Genomic DNA, 20,928 nt, shown 5'->3' on the forward strand with positions numbered 1-20,928 from the left:
GATTCATTTCTGTTGGAGAAAGGAATTTCGCATAATTTTTCATCTCCTTATACACCACAACAAAATGGTGTAGTTGAGAGAAGAAATCGATCATTATGCGAAGCTGCAAGAACAATGTTGGCTTATTCGAATTTACCTCAATATCTTTGGGCTGAAGCTGTTTCAACTGCTTGTTTTACTCAAAATCGATCATTCATTCATAAACGGTTTAATGTTACTCCTTATGAAATAATCAATAATCGAAAACCTAATGTCAAATTTTTTCATGTTTTTGGATGTAGGTGTTTCATAATGAATCTTAAGGATAATCTTTCGAAGTTTCAAACAAAAGCTAATGAAGGAATTTTCTTGGGATATTTACACAATTCTGTTGCTTATAGAGTGTTAAATAAGCGAACTCGCAAAGTGGAAGAAACTTTTAATTTGACATTTGATGATCATTACATTAAAAAGTCTAATCATCAATTTGCAAATTATCCTATTTTGCAAAATTCTTCAAATATAGATGATTCAATTGAAATGGATGATGTTAATTATGAATCGATTTTTGGTATTTCAGATCAAGCAATTGATGAAGATAGAAATGCACCCGATAATCAAACATCAAAAAATTCGAAGCATGACAATGATTCAATTTCGATTTTGAATCTAAACACAAATGAACAATCTGATGATCCAGTGGAGGGGGAGCACTTGGATTCAAATAGTTTTGTTGAGGGGGAGTGTTATTGTGAAAGTGATAACATGTCAACAAATGTTAATGTTGAGGGGGAGTCAATTATTGGAGAAGAGCCGATCATTGAACCAGAGCAAAACATCGAAACGGAGTCAATCATCGAGGGGGAGCCCATACTTGAGAAGGATCCAATTCTTGAAGAAGAACATTTTGATGATGCTGAGGATTCAATTTCCATAAATGGATCAGAAACAGATGTTATGTTCGAAGATGAACCTTTGGATTTTGATCCTAATTATCCACCATTGGATAAATGGACAAGAAATCATCCAAAAGACCAAATTCTTGGCGATCCACAAGCAGGTATAATGACAAGGGCACATCTTCATGCACGAAATGATGTATTGAATAATCATCAAGAGTTATGCATGTTTAATGTTTTTATTTCCAAAATCGAACCAAAGACAGTTAAGGTTTCAATGGAACACTCTGATTGGGTTGTTGCTATGCAAGCTGAATTGTCTGAATTCGAAAGAAACAAGGTTTGGAGATTTATTCCAAAACCTGTTGATGTGTCAATTGTTGGACTCAAATGGATTTATAAAAACAAAACTGACAAAGATGGAAACATTATGCGAAATAAGGCTAGACTTGTTGTTAAAGGATATTCTCAACAAGAAGGAATTGATTACGAAGAAACATTTGCCCCTGTCGCAAGACTCGAGGCTGTTCGTATTTTTCTGGCTTTTGCAGCTCATAAAGATTTCGATGTCAATCAAATGGATGTAAAATGTGCATTCTTAAACGGAGAACTCGAAGAAACGGTATATGTTGAACAACCACCAGGTTTTATAAATACAGAACATCCTAATCATGTTTATATTTTAGATAAAGCCGTATATGGGTTAAAACAAGCACCAAGAGCATGGTATGCAACTTTAACATCATTTTTGAAACAATCTAAATTTAAACAAGGATCAGTTGATCCCACTTTATTTCGAAAGAAAATTGGAAATCATCTGATGCTTGTTCAAATTTATGTTGATGATATAATTTTTGGCTCAACTGACCCTGCTTTATCTAAAGAATTCGAAGACTTGATGAAAAGCAAATTTGAAATGAGTATGATGGGAAAAATTAATAACTTTTTGGGTTTGAATATTCATCAAACCAGGGAAGGCATTTTCATTAATCAGGAGAAATATACGAAGAATTTGTTAGAAAAGTTTGGAATGACGAATAGCACAAGGTTACGAATACCAATAGCAACGGGCATAAAGCTAACTCCTTCGTTAGATAAATCCGCTGTTGATATCAATCTGTATCGAAGCATGATTGGGTCTTTATTGTATTTAACTGCAAGTAGACCTGATATTATGTTTTCTGTTTGTAATTGTGCAAGGTATCAATCGAATCCACGTGAACCACATCTAACAGCAGTGAAGAATATTTTTCGATATTTGAAAGGCACTACTTCGTTAGGTTTGTGGTATCCTTCGAAAACAGGGTTCTTTGTACAAGCTTATTCGGATGCGGATCTTGGAGGATGCAGTCTTGATCGTAAAAGCACAACTGGTGGGTGTCAATTATTAGATGGAAAATTGGTCAGTTGGCAATCGAAGAAGCAAACATGTGTTTCGATATCTACAGCTGAAGCTGAATATGTTGCTGCAGCTGCGTGTACATCATAAATAATTTGGATTCAAAGTCAATTACGAGATTATGCAATTAATATGAAAAAGATTCCTTTATATTGTGATTCACAAAGTGCAATAAGAATTTGTCATAATCCTGTGCAGCATTCGAAGACTAAGCACATTGCTGTTAGATATCATTTCATCAAAGATCATGTTGAAGAAGGGAATATTGAAGTTCATTTTGTAAAAACAACGGAACAATTGGCAGATATTTTTACAAAGGCATTGGATGAAAAATCATTTATTCGTATCATAGAAGGATTGGGTATGATTAATGGAAATTCAATCACATATGATAAAAGCGAAGAGTGATGGGTCTGAATGATTTGGTACAATGACGGACAGGGTGCTTAAGTGTTCAGAGGTTATTATTCATGGTCAACGCTTCGAATGCTTCGTATTCGGAAGCTTTATTTCTTGTTAAAGTACATAATCAGAGATTAATGTTCAAGTCAACGGTTCGAATGCTTCGTATTCGGAAGCTTTATTTCTTGTTGAAGTACATAATCAGAGATTACTGTTCAAGTCAACGGTTCGAATGCTTCGTATTTGTACACATTTCAACTAAGGTTAGACTTTTAGTTTGTTTATTTTTTCTTGTGAAAAACCTGAAAAATCAAAAATATTTTCTTTTATTGAAAAATTAAAAATCCAAAAGATTTTGTTTTGGTTTGTTTTTAATTTTTTTTTGAAAAATTCAAAAATACCAAAAAAAAAAAATTTGTTCTCTTCGGTTTTAACATGTGTATTGTGAGTTTTGTCAAGTTTCAAATACGAAGGATTCATGTGATTGTTTTCTATGGAAAGGTATGATCTCGATACACTTTGGATTAGTTAGGATGTCCCTAGAAGCATGCTGATGCATGTTGTCTCAAGCCTCGTATGATTCTATGTATGGGAAATGAAAGCCTTGATGAAATTATCTCATGAAAATTTCTTCTCAACAAGACTTGTATTTGCATAAATCACCAAGAGCTACCTTACTCTTCTCAAATGAGTTAAGAGTTTTCTGTTTTGTACATTATAACAGAGGTAGACTTCGATTCTTATCTAATCTTTTTATACCAAACAATTCTTACATTCCAAATTTTTGAAGCGATTTGTCCTTAAGGTCTTTGATCAAAACAATCAAAACCTAGACAAATCACAAGTTTGTGTTTGTGATCTAACATCATGAGTCCATGATGGAAGTGAAACCCAAAAATCCTAAACCTTAAGGAATTGACGGGGAACCATGTTCCAGAAATTACAAAACATTTGTTTCAGTACCTTTTATACTCAAAATCATATTCATTTCTTTTGAGTGATCTTAATCAAACATTTGAAAACTATGATGTTTGTTCCCAACAAGATCCAGCATAAATTTTTTTATGAATATGATTTCTGTGGGAGTATATTTTCAAAATTCTAGTTACTTTGAATATAAATCGCAACCAAGTTGTCACTGACTACATTGGTTATACAACTAATTTTGTTTACAATTTATCACCTTATGTTAAGGTTGATATGTAACGAAATTTTCGAAGCCACCCATTTGTCCTATAAAAGAAACCCTTCGAAACTTCTCTACAAGTTATCGATTGTAATTCACGGGAAACCTAGCAAGCTGTCAATTATTTCTCTTGATAATTTTCGAAGATATCTTTGCCTGGGATTAAACTGTTTTTGTGTCAAAATAAATTTTTGACATCACAAGTTTTCAAAAAAAAATTCTTTGTTTCTCAACTAATTTCTTTTGGAACACAGCACACACGAAATCCTTGAGGTTTGAGTAAAACCAACTTAAACTGATGATTTCGAAATTCTGGCATATGACTTCGCTTTCTAAACCTCAAAGTGAAAGAGCCTAACCTCTATTTCGAAGGCATCCAACGGTTACAATTCTCTTAGGGAATACCACACAGTCTTGTCTCTTGGTGACGCATGGTGTATGATAAGCATGTAAGGCGTGTTGACAGTTACGTTTGTTACTTTTTGATGAGTACAGTCTGTATTTCAAGGTGCTAAGTCAGCAAGCATTTATTGTATCCCGCTTCAAATTCAAAACTCTAGGGTTACATATAAAAGGGGAAATCAGAAGTCAATAACACTTTATGCAATCAAACCTTCTGTAACACAAAATTCTCTTTGCAACTCATCTTCTTCAAACGTTCTTTGCTCTTCTCATCAACAATGGCGACTACATCATCACCAACCACAGACAAAGTTGTTAGCATTCCGATTCTGAAAATCCAAGGTTCAAACTACCAAGTAGAATCGGATTTGTCAAAGTATCCGGAGGAACTCCAAATGCTTGTGGTTGCTTTACAGAATTCAGTTCTGTCTAAAGCAATGTTTGATTCTTTTGCTGCTCCAATGTCTTGGCTATCAAAGGCGGGTTCTACTGCATCATACAACAGGGAGACAGGTTGTGTGGAATTCACTATGGTGAATGATACGAGAATTAGGGTATCCAAGCGTTTGTTTTGCAAGATTTTGGGAATTCCAAATTCTGGTCCTTATGATGAACTTTCTTCTTCTCAAGTTGTGTTCATGTTAAACGAAATGGGCCATCAACCACCTTTGACGCGTATCAGTGATTTCAAGAAGTCTGGGTTACCTATGGTATGGAATTTTTTGTTTGGCATTTTCCTTCGATGTCTTACTGGACGAACTGTGGGTCTTGATAAAGGAAGGATGGAGGTGTATGCAATGGTAGCTGGATTGTATTACGATCTACAAGTAGATTACTCTGAACAATTGTGGACAGAGTTTTTAACTAGCATTTCGAAGACGAGTGCCAAGCAGGGGATTTCTTGTGCTCGTTATTGGAGTCTAATAGTACAATATGTTTATCAGAAGGAGAAAATCGAAGTTCCGAAATACGAAGAAAAAAGCGGTATTTCACATGTATGGTAGTCCAAAGGAGGTGCATGATGATCCGGCTATCTTTACAACAATAGCTCGCATTCCGGATGCAATGCTTAAGAAGGTGGATCCGACGAATGATGTTTTGGTGTCATATTTGCAATCTATTGACACAACTATCATTACTGGTATATTACAACACGAAGAGAAGAAGAAGTCTAAGAAATCGAAGAAGACAGAGGGTGGGTCTTCGAAAAAAGGGGTAAAGGCAGAAACAAAGAACCAAATGCCAATAGCTACATCTGGTACTGTCGAAGAGGTGTCTCCAATTTTAACCTCAGTGGTTAATACACCAATAATCGAAGCGTCTCCATCGAAAGAAACGATTCCTTCGAAGACGGGTGTTTTTCGACGTATCAAAATCAAGAGAAAGTCTCATCTGGTGAAGAAAACACAAGTCACACATCAAGGGGTCACAGTTAGGGAAATTCCAGCTCCGGTATCTCCATCGTCTAAGAAACGAAGGGCTGAAGATCTTGCAAAATATTTGAAGAAAAACCAAAGAATCGAAGAGGTAGAGCAAGTTCCTGAGACACCCGAGGATGAAATTCCAAAAGCAGTAGATATCAGTCAGCCTACTGGTATTTCGACGCTTGATGATGTGAAGCTTATTGAACCAACTTCTTTACCCCATGTTACATCAACAACTGATTCTCCAACATTTCAATCAATTATGCATCAACCATTTACCACAATATTCTCAACTCAATCAACTGATCCACCCCATCCATCATCACCTATTGATGAAACCATGGCTGTTGATGATGAAACTGATAACGAAGGCTTTGGAGGAATGTTCGAAGCTCTTCATTTTGATAAAGCCGAAGAAGATTTTCCTGATCATATTCTGATGACCATGAAGCAGTTCAAGATTTTGAATTCGAAATTGAATTCTATCTTGCAATCTCAAGCAGATGTGGGCAGTGCTGGAGTTACAACCATGGAAGTTGATTCAATAATGAAGGAAATGGAAGGCAGGGTAATTTCGAAGGCATCAGGATTAATTCGTGATTCAGAAAGTAGAGTTCTTGAGAAGATTGATCAAAATGATATTTCTATAGAGAATCGAATCAATTCCCTGAGGTCTGATTTTATGATGGAGGTGAAGGATCTGAAGATTGTTACGAAGGAGCGTCATGTGCTCTTCGTACAAGAAGTCAAGAAGGTACGTGAAGATGTTAACATGCAAATTCGCGAACTTCGTGAAGACATGACGAAGGAGGTTCAGAATATTCAACAAGGTTATGAATCAACACATCAGAAGATCGACATTATTTGTGATGCGGTTGTACAATGTGTCAAAATGTTCGAGCAGATGAATCCTCAAATGACCTCTCTTTTTGCCAAAGAAGAACAAAATTTTGGAGAGTTGGTCAGGTTGTTGAAAGAACTCCAAGCCCTGTCTTCGAAATCTATCTCTCCAATTGTTTCTCAAGAATTTCTTTCTCAGAAATTTACTCATTTCGAAGCTATCCTACACAAACACTTAGCTCCATTACTTCGTATTTCAAGCCTTTTACCAAACGTATCAGATGCCCCACCTGCTGTCACAGGGGTGCAAGGGGGAGAAAAGATTGGTCATACAAAGGCTGGAGAACAAGTGAAGATAACTGAAGATACGAAGGTAGTTGGAAAAGTGTATCCTTCGAAACTGGTAGTAAAACCAACTGTTGTTTTAGCTGCTCTAGTTATTTCAACTGTGACTACAACAATTCCAATTTCAAAACCTATATCAAAAGGTATTGTAATTGAGAAACAGAGTGATGTCTCTTCTTCAAAGAATATGGCTCCGTCAAATATTAAAGACAAGGGAAAAGGAGTTATGGTTGAGAAGTCAAATAAAGAGAAGAAAGCTGAGGTGGCAGCTGAGGTTGAAAGAATGAGGCATGTTCAAAGCATAATGAGACAAAGAGCTTTGGATGGTTCGAATGTTGATAAGGTTGATCCTTCGAAAGTTTTCAATTACGAAACAATAGAATCCAGGGTGATGTTTGATCACATGTATTCTTTTGAAAAGGTTCCGAAGAAGAGCTTTGTGGTGACGAACACAGATTTTGGTCAACTTGACTTTCCAGTCAATGAAATGATGTTCGTTATGCCACAGTTCAAGGCTGAAACAAAATCAATGGAAATTAAAGAGGGAAAGAAGATGAAGATAAGATTTCATGCTGTATTAGCGAAGGCTCAAGAAGAAGTATGGTTTTTGGAGAAGATTAAGAAGGTGATATCTATAAAAAGGGATGTCATTTTCGAAGGGAAGTTTCAAAATTTGAAGTACACTGTGGCAAGAGCAAGTGGAAAGTTACAAGAATTTATAGTGGTAGAGTTTCCTTTGATGAACACATATGATCTCATCAACATTGCCTTGATGCTTAAAGATAAGTCATTTTCTTTTCTTCAAGAAACAGAACCAGATGTTTTCAGTCTTGGGTGTAGGCACATAAAAATATTTTTAGAGAATTATTTTGAGTGCTTAGCTCAAACAGATGTCGAACTTGCTACTGTCAAAGGCTTCGACATAACTGCACCAATGGCACCTTCGAAGAAGTAGAATGAGTTGAAAAATTACGAAGACGGTGAAATCTGTTTAAAGCCATTAGGGATAGTTTTTGCAGGAAAAGACAAAGTTGGAAGAGCTAAAAGGTTTTTATTTCAAATTTGCGAAGTCGAGAGATACACCAACTCACAATATACGAACTTAATTGTTTGTATGAACCATTGCAAGAAGAACTCGGAAGGAGATAAGAAAGAGATAAAGAAAGTTATCTCTTGGTACATGGAAATCCGAAGAGTGCTGATGTATGCCGTTCAATCACTGACATCTTGAAGACTTCGACCATTATTCCAAAGGGGGAGATTGTTAGGGCTTAAATGTTGTAATAGTCGAAGTGTCAGTTAGATTGTTACGAAGTTTATTTTTTCTTCGTAGGAAAGGTCTTCGGATGTAATGTTATTTGTACTAAGGCATTATAAAGAGTAGTCTTAATATCTAGTCCTTAGTATTGTTATGCTTTTGTTCTCCTATAAATAGGGGTCTGTACTAAGTGAGTAGAAGAACTTTTTCACTCAGCTTTTACAGATTATTCTTTGTACTCTGTAAAATCAAAAGCATAATATGACTGAACAAATATTATATTTACTCTCGTGTTCATCGTTATTCTTCTTTCTAAATTCATACTTGAATTGATTTTAAACTCGATTACAAATCTCTTCAAACCGGCCGGCAATCGTAACTCTCAAAAGCTTCTGTCTAACTCTGACCTTGTCGATAAACTCTGACCTTTGTCAATGACTTCTCCATTAAATAAGGGATCATATATTCCTCCATTCTAGATGTCATATGGACTAAGACATGGATTATAATCATTCTCTCTGTCCATTTTTTGTTTCCCGATTTCCGATTTATGACGACTGACTAATTGAACAAATCAAATCAGTCCTGGCCCGGCCGAGCACTTCCATTTGTCATCATCAAATCATCGAGGGGCCCACAGATATTGCTTTTATCCCGAAGGTAAAAGGAATGGATAAACTTCGACTCATATGGCTTGTTCTACTACTTGTTCAATCATACACAAAGGCACGTTTTATTACACCGAGTTACCGAATGCGTTTTCGTGCAATCAATGTACAACCAACTCATAGTAACAACTCATATCTCTAGGTTTGAAGAATATAAGATATTATCGTCTCATGATCACTCGTGATAAAATCCATGAAGTGATTCCAATGAGCGCGGGTTGAATCCAATACTCAGAACTTATGAGCACTCATGAGTGTTGTAGCCCTTTGTCCAACACCTTAGACCTCTACAAGCTAACCCATGACAGTCTTAATTCATATCTACTTCCAACATATGACCGACTGTGGATGGTTTGAATAACTTAGTCATCCAGAACAATGACCTAGTTTATTCTGGAAGTCAAAACATGCAAAATAAAACACAATAATAATCGAATCCAATATGGTCTCAGAACTTATGAATATAAATAAAACACCTTTTATTTATCACCATATATGATTACACATTATTCATTGTATACTGTTTCAGCTATCAACTTTATTCTTGAATTTAAAACAATAGTTATCCCATGCTCCAAGCATGTACACTATGTTTTCTAAACACTAGTCATGCCACACACCAAGTATGCATACTATGTTTGTCTATGATCTTTACTTTGTGAAATAGATCAATTGAACATAACTTCAATGATTCTATTTTCACACTCCCAAATCCTTACTGCAAATGCAAGAATTCCAAACTCATGCCATTTACTGAAATCTGTTAGATTCTAAACTTATATGCATTGATCCTCTTGTAATGATTATGCACAAAGTCAGAAAGACTTGACAACAACCATTACAGACCATTCCAAAGGAGATCAGCTCCTTGGGAACATCCTTCTTGCATTAAGTTTCCTAATCTTACACAGATTAAATAATTTCTAACTTTGAAACATTTCCAGATTCCATTTTGACTATCACTTCTGAACAAGAGTTTCCTCCTTACAGATTATGTCAATATGGTCCTTCCAGAATTATCACTATACTTCCAACTGTCCTTGAGCAACCAATCTTTGGTAAACCTTAGATTGTCCTCGACAATTGTTTAATCCTTTTAGTCATATCCAGTTCTAAACCGTTTCCCTTCTTAATGCCCCAGGCATTTGGAAAATTTTAGAAAGGATGAATATATAGCACATGTAATCGATCCTATATCCGAAGCATATGGGACACGATTCAGGATGTCTCACAGAAAGACTAAACCAGTCTTTTGCTATAAAATTTCCATTTCTATTTGCCAAGTTCTCATAATTTCGATTATGAAAAGGGATGTCGTAATCATTATCGAGTTTTAGAATGCAAATAATGGACCCATATACAGAATTTCCTTATGTTGAGCCATTCCAACATGAAATTCATATATCTATATATATATATATATATATATATATATATATATATATCCTTGACTAAATACGATTAGAACCTCAATCTAAGCTTTTAGATTTGAGATGAAGTATAATTTCCTCTCCCTTAATTATAGCAAAACAACCTTTTCCCAATTGAAACCTTTTGTTTTCTATAATTAACATTGCTAACTTGCAATACTTATCATAATTATCATGCACCCACTAACATGATGATTATTCGCATAACACTTATGCTCCCACTAGCTTTGACATGTACTCAGAAATCAGCTGACTTTCTTACCAAAGCTCAGATTTCTGATACTAGATTGTTTTGATAAAACTTTATCAAAATCATACACCTCTTCTAGATAGCTCACATGTGTGTCTAAACAATTTTAGAACTATGAAAAGGGATGCCGTAATCATAGTCTCAATTGTTTAGACCTTTGCCACTTCTCACAAGTCCATGTTAGTGTGCCCGTTAACCACACAGCTCCACTAACGTCTTTAAGAATGCAAATATCAAAATTGCTATCTAGCTAAAAATCTACTTAGTGAAGGTGTTTCCTCAGCATCATTTTCATGAATCGGAGAGAAACCTTATGACACTTAGATTTTTATGGTGTATGAGTTCCTACCCATATGAATTTGTCAAAACCATAATCACAAGACAAGGGTAATGACAAATCCAATCTCATATGGACTGAACTCAATCCTAATTTCTTGCCACCTGGCAGCTCAAGGGCCTGCCATTGCTTCCAAGTTTTTGTGCAACCAATTGAGAACTCTAAGAACTCATATGCAAAGCCAACTTTAACTGGAATGGGCATAGAATATGTCAACACGATAGGTTATAAACCTCAAGTCGTGTGCTAGTGAAGAACTTCAGGTTCTATTATTGATTAGTTCTTGAGACTTTCAAGACCTTTAAGACTCCCACTTTCCTCTTGATCTATAAGACTCCCTTGTCAAACATCCAAGATATAGTGTGGATTCTAATCAAGACAAACACTTCACACAATTGGCCTTAGTTGGTCTTTGTTTTATCCAAAACATCACAACTTACCAATGTCAAATGTACAAGAGTAGAAAACTTTTACTCTTACATTTGACAAGTGTTTTAAACCTTCTTTAAGACATGTCACTCAAGTTACAATCTTGGAGTATGACTCTAAGAATTGTTTTTTGGAACGAAGTATGAATCATCTTCTTGATTTAACCACTTCAACATTTCAAGTTCCTCTTTTTAGCTATAAGAAGGCTCTTAGAGGATGAATTGTGATAAGGTCTCTAAATCATTAAGATGATCATAAAAACTGATACTAAAGTACTCTCCCATCTTTTCAGATTTGAGAAACTTTTATCCTTCTGCCTAAGTTGATTCTTCTTATTCGCTCTACCTTACATTGAAACTTTTCCAATGTTTCAGAATTATACTTTAGCCTGTAAGTATAACCATATTTACTAAGCTTTAGTAAACTATGACGAATAATCTTATCGATCTTTTTTGGTGGACTTGACCAGTGCACAAGAATGTGTACTTGATCCCTTAGTCCTTTACATGACTCACACATCCATGTGGACAAGTAATTCGTCTTAATTTTCCAATACTTGAAAGTTCTCATTCATAATGCTATACAACTTGCATGATTCCAAGTTCCGGTCCAATTGAAACTTGGGTGATGAGAATCTTTCCTTATTTGGTAAATTTAGACATTACCACAAATGAAAGAATCAATTTCATATTTCCACTCTTGCTATTAATGGAATCATATAAGTAACAATTTTTCCTCAAATGTCATTGTAAGGATATTTTAAAATAAATAGAATCATCATTTTTCCTTTTATTTTAAAACCTTTGTGGAAAAGCTATCCTTACAATGCAGAAGAGCATGAAAACTTTGTTGTTATCTATTCCTAAGCAATATCTCATAACTCCTAAGAAGTAGCTCAAGAGTCCGATCTTCAAACTATGCAATAGAAATCCATCTACGCGATCAGATTCAGCGTATTCTTTCTTTAAGTTTCTTCACTTTTCTTTGATTCTTAAAACATCACCATGTGACCCAGTCACATCATGTATCAAGAGTCTTAGAATAGAAATTTAGTAGAGTTAGATAGTGGACTTTACCTGAAGTAGAGTCAAACTTATTGACTTTAACATCCTTAGGTAAATTTGGCAGCTTCGCAACCAATGTCCCTTTCTTTGGCAATATAAACATATGAACCCTTTGGTAATGGTACACGGGACTATCACAGACTTAGCTTTTCTCTTTACCATTTGGTCAACCGAGTTGACTATGGCCGATCCCTTTCCATTGGGAAGAGAGAGCTTTACTGGATATCCAATGTCACCATTGTCAATGTCCATAAAGTTTTAGGAATTTGACCTTAGCAAATAGATAAGATCATTAAGGGTCTTGTCATACTCTGCTTCATAGGAGTACCAAAGGAACTCACTATGTGACTTAGAAAGTGATTGAACCACCAACTTTCTCAAGACTTTGACATCCAACTCTCCCGACTTGTCAATATGTGACTACATCTCCAAGATGTGATCACACCTAGACCTTGCCTTGCCAATAGGGCTTGAGTGACCTTGAACTTGTGGGTTGGGGAGAATAATTGGAGGAGGTGAAAGAAGTATGATTTCCAAGGGACATCATCTTCATTTTGGAAAGCTTGTTTCAAGAGATTTGGGAAGATCATAAATATCTAAACTAGACATGTTTTGGGAGATATTCAAGATAGTTGATCTAAAGTCCTTAATATGACACCCAATGTGAAATATTAAGGTTAGGACCGAACAAACTATTTTATAACTTAGAAGAGGGATGTCGTAATCCAAGCTATAAAATATTTGAAGTTAAGTGAATGTCGATTCACCAATTTCCACCATGAACAACGAAATAATAATTAGGTTTTTAATTGGATTTGAAACTCCTAGATCTGTTGAGATTCATTGAACTGTTCAATGACATGTTTCAATCTCAAGTGTTCCCTTCAGGTTTTGTGACTGGGATGCCGAGGATCACAAAACAAGGTGTGAAGTAACCATGAAAATTACTTGGCACCCTTAAGTGTTTACCCCTCAATCGGTGTGCCGGTTAACCACACAAGCTCCATCGATACTATGATAAACATTAAGTTACCCTTTGCATACCTTGTTAAATACGAGTTAGTGTGTCGGTTAACCACACACGCTCCACTAACCGACTTAAACAAAGTGCAAAGTGTAATTTCATGGATTAGCACCTTATTCACATTTTCCTAAGTAACTAAGATTGGGTATTATTAAGAGTTTAGTTACTTAGTATTTATCATTAATACTTTTGATGAAGGGAGAATTCTAGTCCTGTCAAACCCGTTCAGCTAACGACCCTCCACCGATCAAGGAAGCGGTGGGTGAGAGTGGACACCCATTAAACTGCCATTTTATAGGCAGTAACCTTATACCCCCCTTATAGACCGGCTTCGTGAATGAGTATTACTAACGGTAAGACTGACTTTACTCTTATACATATATATATATATATATATATATATATATATTATTAACTTATAATATTATAAAGTATAAGGGTTAGATTTTAAATTTTAAAATTCTAAGGGCTAACTTGGAATTAAAGTATTCATAAGAGAAAACTTTACAAATTCCAAAACTTGAGGGCAAGTTTTGAAACTATTCAAAACTAATTAATTCCATAACTTATGTGTTTAAAGTAGTTTTAATCCAAAAACTCTTCAAGTTCCATAACTTGAGGACAAGTTATGGAAGACTTTAAACCAATAAAAGAATTAACTTTTCTTTATTTTATAACTTATGGAATTCATTAAGGTTACACATTTTTTTATTTATTATTTAATGAAGAGACTCTTGGTCCTCCATAATTTGAGGACAAGTTATGGAATCATAAAACCATTTAATTAGAACTAGACTCTTCATTTTGTAACCTTTGCCAACTTTTATGAAACTTAAATGTGACTTTTCATATAACTTGAGGACAAGTTACAAAAACACATTTTAGAATCAACTCTTAGATTAATTTGGATTGAAAACAACTATTTCACTCAACCTTTCTATTAATCTAAGCAACTCATAAGAACAAGATAATTCAAATCATACTTTTTCATGCAATTAGTCTAAACTTAAACTAATACAAAACATGAATCTATTGACAATTATCTTTGAAATTTGATTAGCATTAACATTACCACATCAAAAACAAGTTTATAAGTTCAAAAACAACTTAGGGTAATGTTCCTAGTCCATTTCTAGCCAAAAAAAGTCGAATTTATGCTGTCTAGGGGTCCAACTCGTCGAGTGCACGAACCAACTCGGCGAGTTGGATGCATTTTGCCTTGGACTCGGTGAGTCCATTCATGGACTCGGCGAGTCTGCTGGGCAGACAACATCAAAACTCGATTTTTCAGCTCCTTTTGCAAGTATAACAAGAAAACAAGCCTAGGCTCTAATACCACTGTTGGGTTTTGAGCATTCTAACACTCCTAAGTGTACATGCAACCCTAAATACCTTGGATCTATTTTTTTCTCTATTATACATGCAAATATGAACATCCAAGGTATTATCCTAATCTAGCATACACAACAATGAATATAACAAGATAGATTACATACCTCTTTGATGTAGAAAGTCTTCATGAAGCTTGAGTGCCTAGTGCCCCAAGTGTGACACCTCAAATGGTTCACACAAAACCAAATACACTTGGAATAACTTGAGAGAATTCTACACTTCATGAAAATCGGCTAGCCCTCTCTAGAATGATACTAGTCTCGATTTTGGTCAAGAATAAGATGCATATATATTTAGGGTTACACCATGTAAACCCTAATTGACATGGCCATTCATTTCCATGATCCATGGGTAGAAAAACACCATGGAGCATCCATGGAGCATCATATGGGTTTTAGCCCAACTAGATAATCCATGGAGCATCAGCCCACTATATAAGTATGGATGATTTGCACAATCAACCCACATATTTAATTAGTCTTCTTTTGATCACTTAATTAATCCTAGATTAATTCTTGATCAATACTAATTAAATAATCTTATTATTCTTATTATTAATATACTAGAACTTATAATATATTAATAACCATAAGTGTCTTATTTCTCTCATTATAGTCTATCCAAGTGCATGATGCCATGCAACCCAAATGGACCAAGCCGGGTCGGGTCAAGTCTTACCAATTATAGTTATGGACTTAGACATTAATCCGACACCATGTTAGTTACTAAGGCATAGGAAGGGACTAGGGTCACTTTGGCCCTTAAAGAAGGGTTTACGGTCCAAGATGTTCTTGGACCGTAAACACCTTTGATCATGGTGTTTCCTTGTGTTTTCGTGATGTATGGAAGTGTAACAAGCCTTACAATACACTAGGGTAGGAGTACTTACTAGTTAAAAGCTTGAAAGGTACCAAAAGGCCAATAACACTAGTGTGTGTTCTTGGTGTTCTTGGTGAAACTTGAAGATTCAACCTTTTGGAAAGATTTCATGGATAGAAGTGTGTTAAATCACTAGATTAAGTGATATACTAACTTGAAAGGGCTAGAAACACTTACTAAAGTGAAGATTTTGAAGAAAACTTGGATGATACTTGAGAGAGTTTGAGATTTGGATCTTGAAAGTTGGAAAAATGGTAAAAATAACTAAGCGTTACCTTTATACCACTCTCCTTTAGGGTTTACGGCCGTAAACTCCTTGTTTTGGCCGTAAACTCTAAACTTTTGATGTGTCGGGATTTTATTTTTGCACAATAAACCCTAGGGCATCCTCTCTCCTGATATCTCCTAAAGTGTAAACCTTGAAATACTCAAACTTATTTTAAAAAGTCTGAAAATTGACAGTAACTGTTCTGACTTCTATTTACTTGACATGTTGTACAGAATAGAAAATTCGGGTTGTCACATCATCCCCCCAGTTAGAAGGAATTTCATCCCGAAATTAGAATTTAAGAAACTAGGTAGTTACAATTTACTAAGCAAAAAGATGAGGTTATTTTAGTTTCATCTGATCCTCTCGCTCCCAAGTGAATTCCGGTCCTCGCTTGGCGTTCCAACGAACCTTCACTATCGGGATACGGCTTTGATTCGTTTGCTTGACCTCTCGGTCCATGATCTCCACTGGTTCTTCCACGAAGTTAAGGTTCTCGTTGATATCGATCTCATCGAGTGGGATAGCAAGAGTCTCGTCGCACAGACACTTTTTCAAGTTCGAGACGTGGAAGGTAGAATGTACGTTACTGAGTTCGCGCGGTAGATTGAGTTTGTAAGCTACGGGGTCGATTCGTGCAAGAATCTCAAAAGGCCCTATGTATCTTGGATTGAGCTTCCTACGCTTTCTGAAGCGTATCAAGCCCTTCCAGGGTGAGACCTTCAGTAGAACGCGGTCGCCCACCTGGAATTCCAATGGTTTCCTTCGCTTGTTAGCGTAGCTTTTCTGTCAGTCTCTAGAGGCTTTAATTCGTTCACGAATTTGAACGATCTTCTCTGTCGTTTCCCGAATGATCTCCGGAACAGTGAGAGTGCTTTTAGGAACTAGTCCTTTAGCTGACTGGGTATCACCCACCTCAGCCCAGCATAGAGGGGATCTGCACTTTCGGCCATAGAGGGCTTCGAAAGGAGCTGCCTTTATGCTCGTGTGATAACTGTTGTTGTAGGAAAATTCGACAAGGGGTAAATGAGTATCCCAAGCTTTCCCAAAGTCAATCACACAGGCTCGCAACATATCTTCTAAGGTTTGGATAGTTCTCTCACTTTTTCCGTCGGTCTGTGGATGGTAGGCTGTACTCATGTCCAGCCTAGTTCCTAGGGAACTTTGTAACGACTGCCAGAACCTAGAAGTGAATCTACTATCTCTATCCAAGATAATGGATATGGGCACACCGTGCAGTCGTACAATCTCCCTAATGTAGGTTCTCGTATGTTTCTCCATTTTGTCGGTTTCTTTGATGGGCAGGAAGTCTGCAGACTTGGTCAATCTATCGACGATGACCCATATGGTATCAAGTCCACCCGTTGTCTTGGGCAACTTGGTTATGAAGTCCATAGTGATCCGCTCCCACTTCCATTCTGGTATCTCCGATTGCTGCAGAAGACCGGAGGGTTTCTGGTATTCAACCTTTACCTTGGCGCAAGTAAGGCATTTACTTACGAAGGTAGCAATATTTTCATGTTAGGCCACCATTACAGCTTTTTAAGATCCAGATACATCTTATATGAACCTGGGTGGACGGAATAACGAGTGTTGTGTGCCTTGGTCATGACCAAGTCTCTGAAACCACCGTGTTTTGGTGTCCAGATCCGATCCATGAGTTATAAGGCTACACCACCCTTGACTTCTAAATTCTTATCCATCCCTCTCAGGGATTCACCTGCCACATTTTCAGGTTTCAAAGCGTCGAGTTGAGCCTCTTTAATTTGCATGAACAAGTTTGAATAGATAGTTAGAGCCAAAGATTTGACTCTACGACCAGAATATTCTTTCCGACTTAGGGCGTCGGCTACTACATTGGCTTTACCCGGATGATAACAAATTTCGCATTCGTAATCACTGAGTAGCTCGACCCACCGTCGTTGTCTCATGTTGAGCTCTTTCTGGTCGAAAATATTTTGTAGACTTTTGTGGTCTGTAAAGATCGTGATTTTTGTACCATACAGGTAGTGTCTCTAGATCTTCAGAGCAAACACAACTGCTCCTAGTTCAAGATCGTGGGTGAGTTAACCTCATGTGTCTTCAGCTGTCTCGAGGCATAGGCGATGACCTTACCTTGCTGCATCAGAACACATTCGAGTCCTTGATTTGACGCATCATAATAGACAACAAAGTCTTCTATCCCTTCGGGGAGGGATAGTATTGGTGCGATGCACAAGGCTCACTTGAGCATTTGGAATGCTCTTTCCTGTCTCTCTTCCCATTCAAAGGCCATGCCCTTCTGGGTCAATGTCGTAAGAGGTTTCGCTATGCGGGAGAATTTCTGAATGAACCTGCGATAGTAGCCAGCGAGACCTAGAAATTGACGAATTTCTATAGGTGTCTTCGGTGCTGACCAGTTCTCAATGGCCTTGATTTTGGAAGGGTCCACGTGTGTTCCCTCTTCGCTAACAACGTGGCCCAAGAATTAGACTCGTCGGATCCAGAATTCACACTTAGAGAACTTCGCATAGAGCCTCTCCGATCGTAATGTTTCTAAGACTCTGCAGAGATGTTGACTATGCTCTTCCTTACTTCTAGAGTAGATGAGTATGTCATCGATGAAGACGATGACGAACTGATCCAAGTAAGGAAGACACACCCTATTCATCAAATCCATGAATACTGCGGGCGCGTTTGTTAATCCGAACGGCATCACTACGAATTTGTAGTGCCCATAACGAGTTCGGAAGGCTGTCTTGGGAACATCCTCCTCTAACACTCGTAGTTGGTGATATCCGGATCGTAGATCTATCTTCGAGAAGTAGTTGGCTCCTTGAAGTTGATCAAATAAATCGTCTATGCGGGGTAAGGGATAACGATTTTTAATGCTAAGCTTGTTGAATTCCCTGTAGTCGATTCACATGTGAAACAATCCATCTTTCTTCTTGACGAACAAGACCGGTGCTCCCCATGGAGAGAAGCTTGGCCTTATGAATCCCTTCTTGAGAAGTTCGTTAAGTTGACTGGAAAGTTCCTGCATCTCTGTCGGTGCCAGACGATAAGGAGATTTGGCTACGGGAGTAGCCCCTGGCACTAAGTCGATTCTGAACTCGACTTGGCGTTGTGGTGGTAATCCGGGAAGTTCTTCTGGAAATATGTCGGGAAAGTCGCGTACCTTGGGGATGTTTTGAATGTCTTTTACTTGTTGACTTGTATCGACGATGTGTGCGAGGAATGCATGATATTCCTTTCGTAAGCACTTCTGAGCTTAGATGCACAAAATGATGCGAAGGCTCGTACTAGGTTTGTCGCCATAGATAACTAAGGTTTCGTTGTTAGGAAGGTTAAGACGAACTGCTTTTTCAAAGAACATGATGTTGGCGCGAAGAAGACTCAACCAATCCATGCCGATAATAACGTCGAAACATTTAATTGGGACCGGCATGAGGTCTATCTTGAAAGTATGACCATCTAAAGTTAAAGTACAACCTACATGTATGCAATTAGTACTTTCCGTTTTCCCGTTTGCCATTTCTACCGTGAATGATTTATCTAATGCACATGGTTTTTGTTTAAGTAGGTGTGCAAATTTATGACTTACGAAACTTTTCTCTGCTCCACTGTCAAAAAGTAGGCAAGCATATGAGTTATCGAGGAGAAACGTACCAGTAACTATCGTAGGATCAGCTATGGCTTCCTCGTGGCCTATGGCCATAACTCTTCCTACTCCGCCATCCATCCCTGCCTTAGGGCAGTTCCTCTTGTAGTGGCCCACCTCGCCACAACCGTAGCAAGCTTGGCCCACACCGATGTTAGGAACTTGGGCGGTCGACCCTGCTGGAGTCTTGCAGAAACGAGCTATATGCCCCTTTCTGTTGCAGTTAGAGCACTGCATTTCCTTGCAAGGTCCGTGGTGATGGAAGTTTCATTTGTTGCACCTCGGAAGATTTCCAGCATATTTTTTTGTTGGTAAGGGGTTTGCAAGGACAACAGGGGTTACCGTGGCAGCATTGATTGCCACAAGTTGTTGTCTCTTTGAGGATTCTTGCGAAGCCCCGCTTTTCCTCTTGTTCCACCCCTTCTTCTTGTTGTCGTTGTTGTTTCCCTTTTGTGGCTGGGTGTAGGGATTTTTGGGTTCTGGTGTTTCCCGTGATCTATGAGAGATTGTGCCAGATCCTTGGCGCTTTCAAAAGCGATAGTCTTGGATGCTAACACACTTGACTAGATCTAGGGCGACGGTCCCCAGATATATCTCTCTATTTTCTTGCTCTCGAGAGCAACCATATCAGGGCATAGAATTTCCAGATCACAAAATCTATTCGTATAGGTTGATATGTCGAAACCAATCATTTCCAGGCCCCAGAGTTCCTGTTCGAGTTTTTGTATTTCTCCTCAAGGACAGTACTCTCTCATCAGCATGGCTTTCAAGTTTTCCCAGCTGATAGAATTTGCCACCACAATAGTCAGAGACTTAACATGGCCATTCCACCAAGTTAGTGCTCTGTCAGAAAAGGTACAAGTAGCAAACTTGACCTTGTTGCCCTCCGGGCAGGCGCAAATCTCAAAGACTGCTTCTATCTTTTCAATCCATTGCCTTAAAACCATAACCCCACCAGTTCCATTGAAGTTTCAGGGTTTAGCATTCGTAAAATCCTTGTAGGTGCACTCACGGGGATGCCCATGGCTCTCGCCGTGGTTGGAAAGATGTGCACCTGTTCCCGATCCACTAGGGACAGGAGTATTGATGGCTGACACGACAGCTACTACGGCTGCTGTGAAGGCTGCCTGGAACATAGCAGCATCGAAAGGAGAAGGTGGTTGAGGTGGTGGAGGAGGTGCTGGTATCGGCATTTCGTTATTAGGGTTACGCCTTGGGTTTCTGTGCGGCGGCATCTTTTAACTCTACGTTTAAAAAGATGACAACATTGATAAGAATAAATGAATAATGAGAGTGGCTCATGGACTAACTCTCCATAGTCCAACAGCACAATGAATAGTATGTTTGAATGAAGATGATAGCATTTGGATAATAATTTCCATATGATTAGATATCTGTCAATAATATTGGAAT

This window comes from Lactuca serriola, chromosome 1, assembly GCF_051521515.1.
Source record: "Lactuca serriola cultivar US96UC23 chromosome 1, Lser_US96UC23_V15, whole genome shotgun sequence".
NCBI lineage: Eukaryota > Viridiplantae > Streptophyta > Magnoliopsida > Asterales > Asteraceae > Lactuca > Lactuca serriola.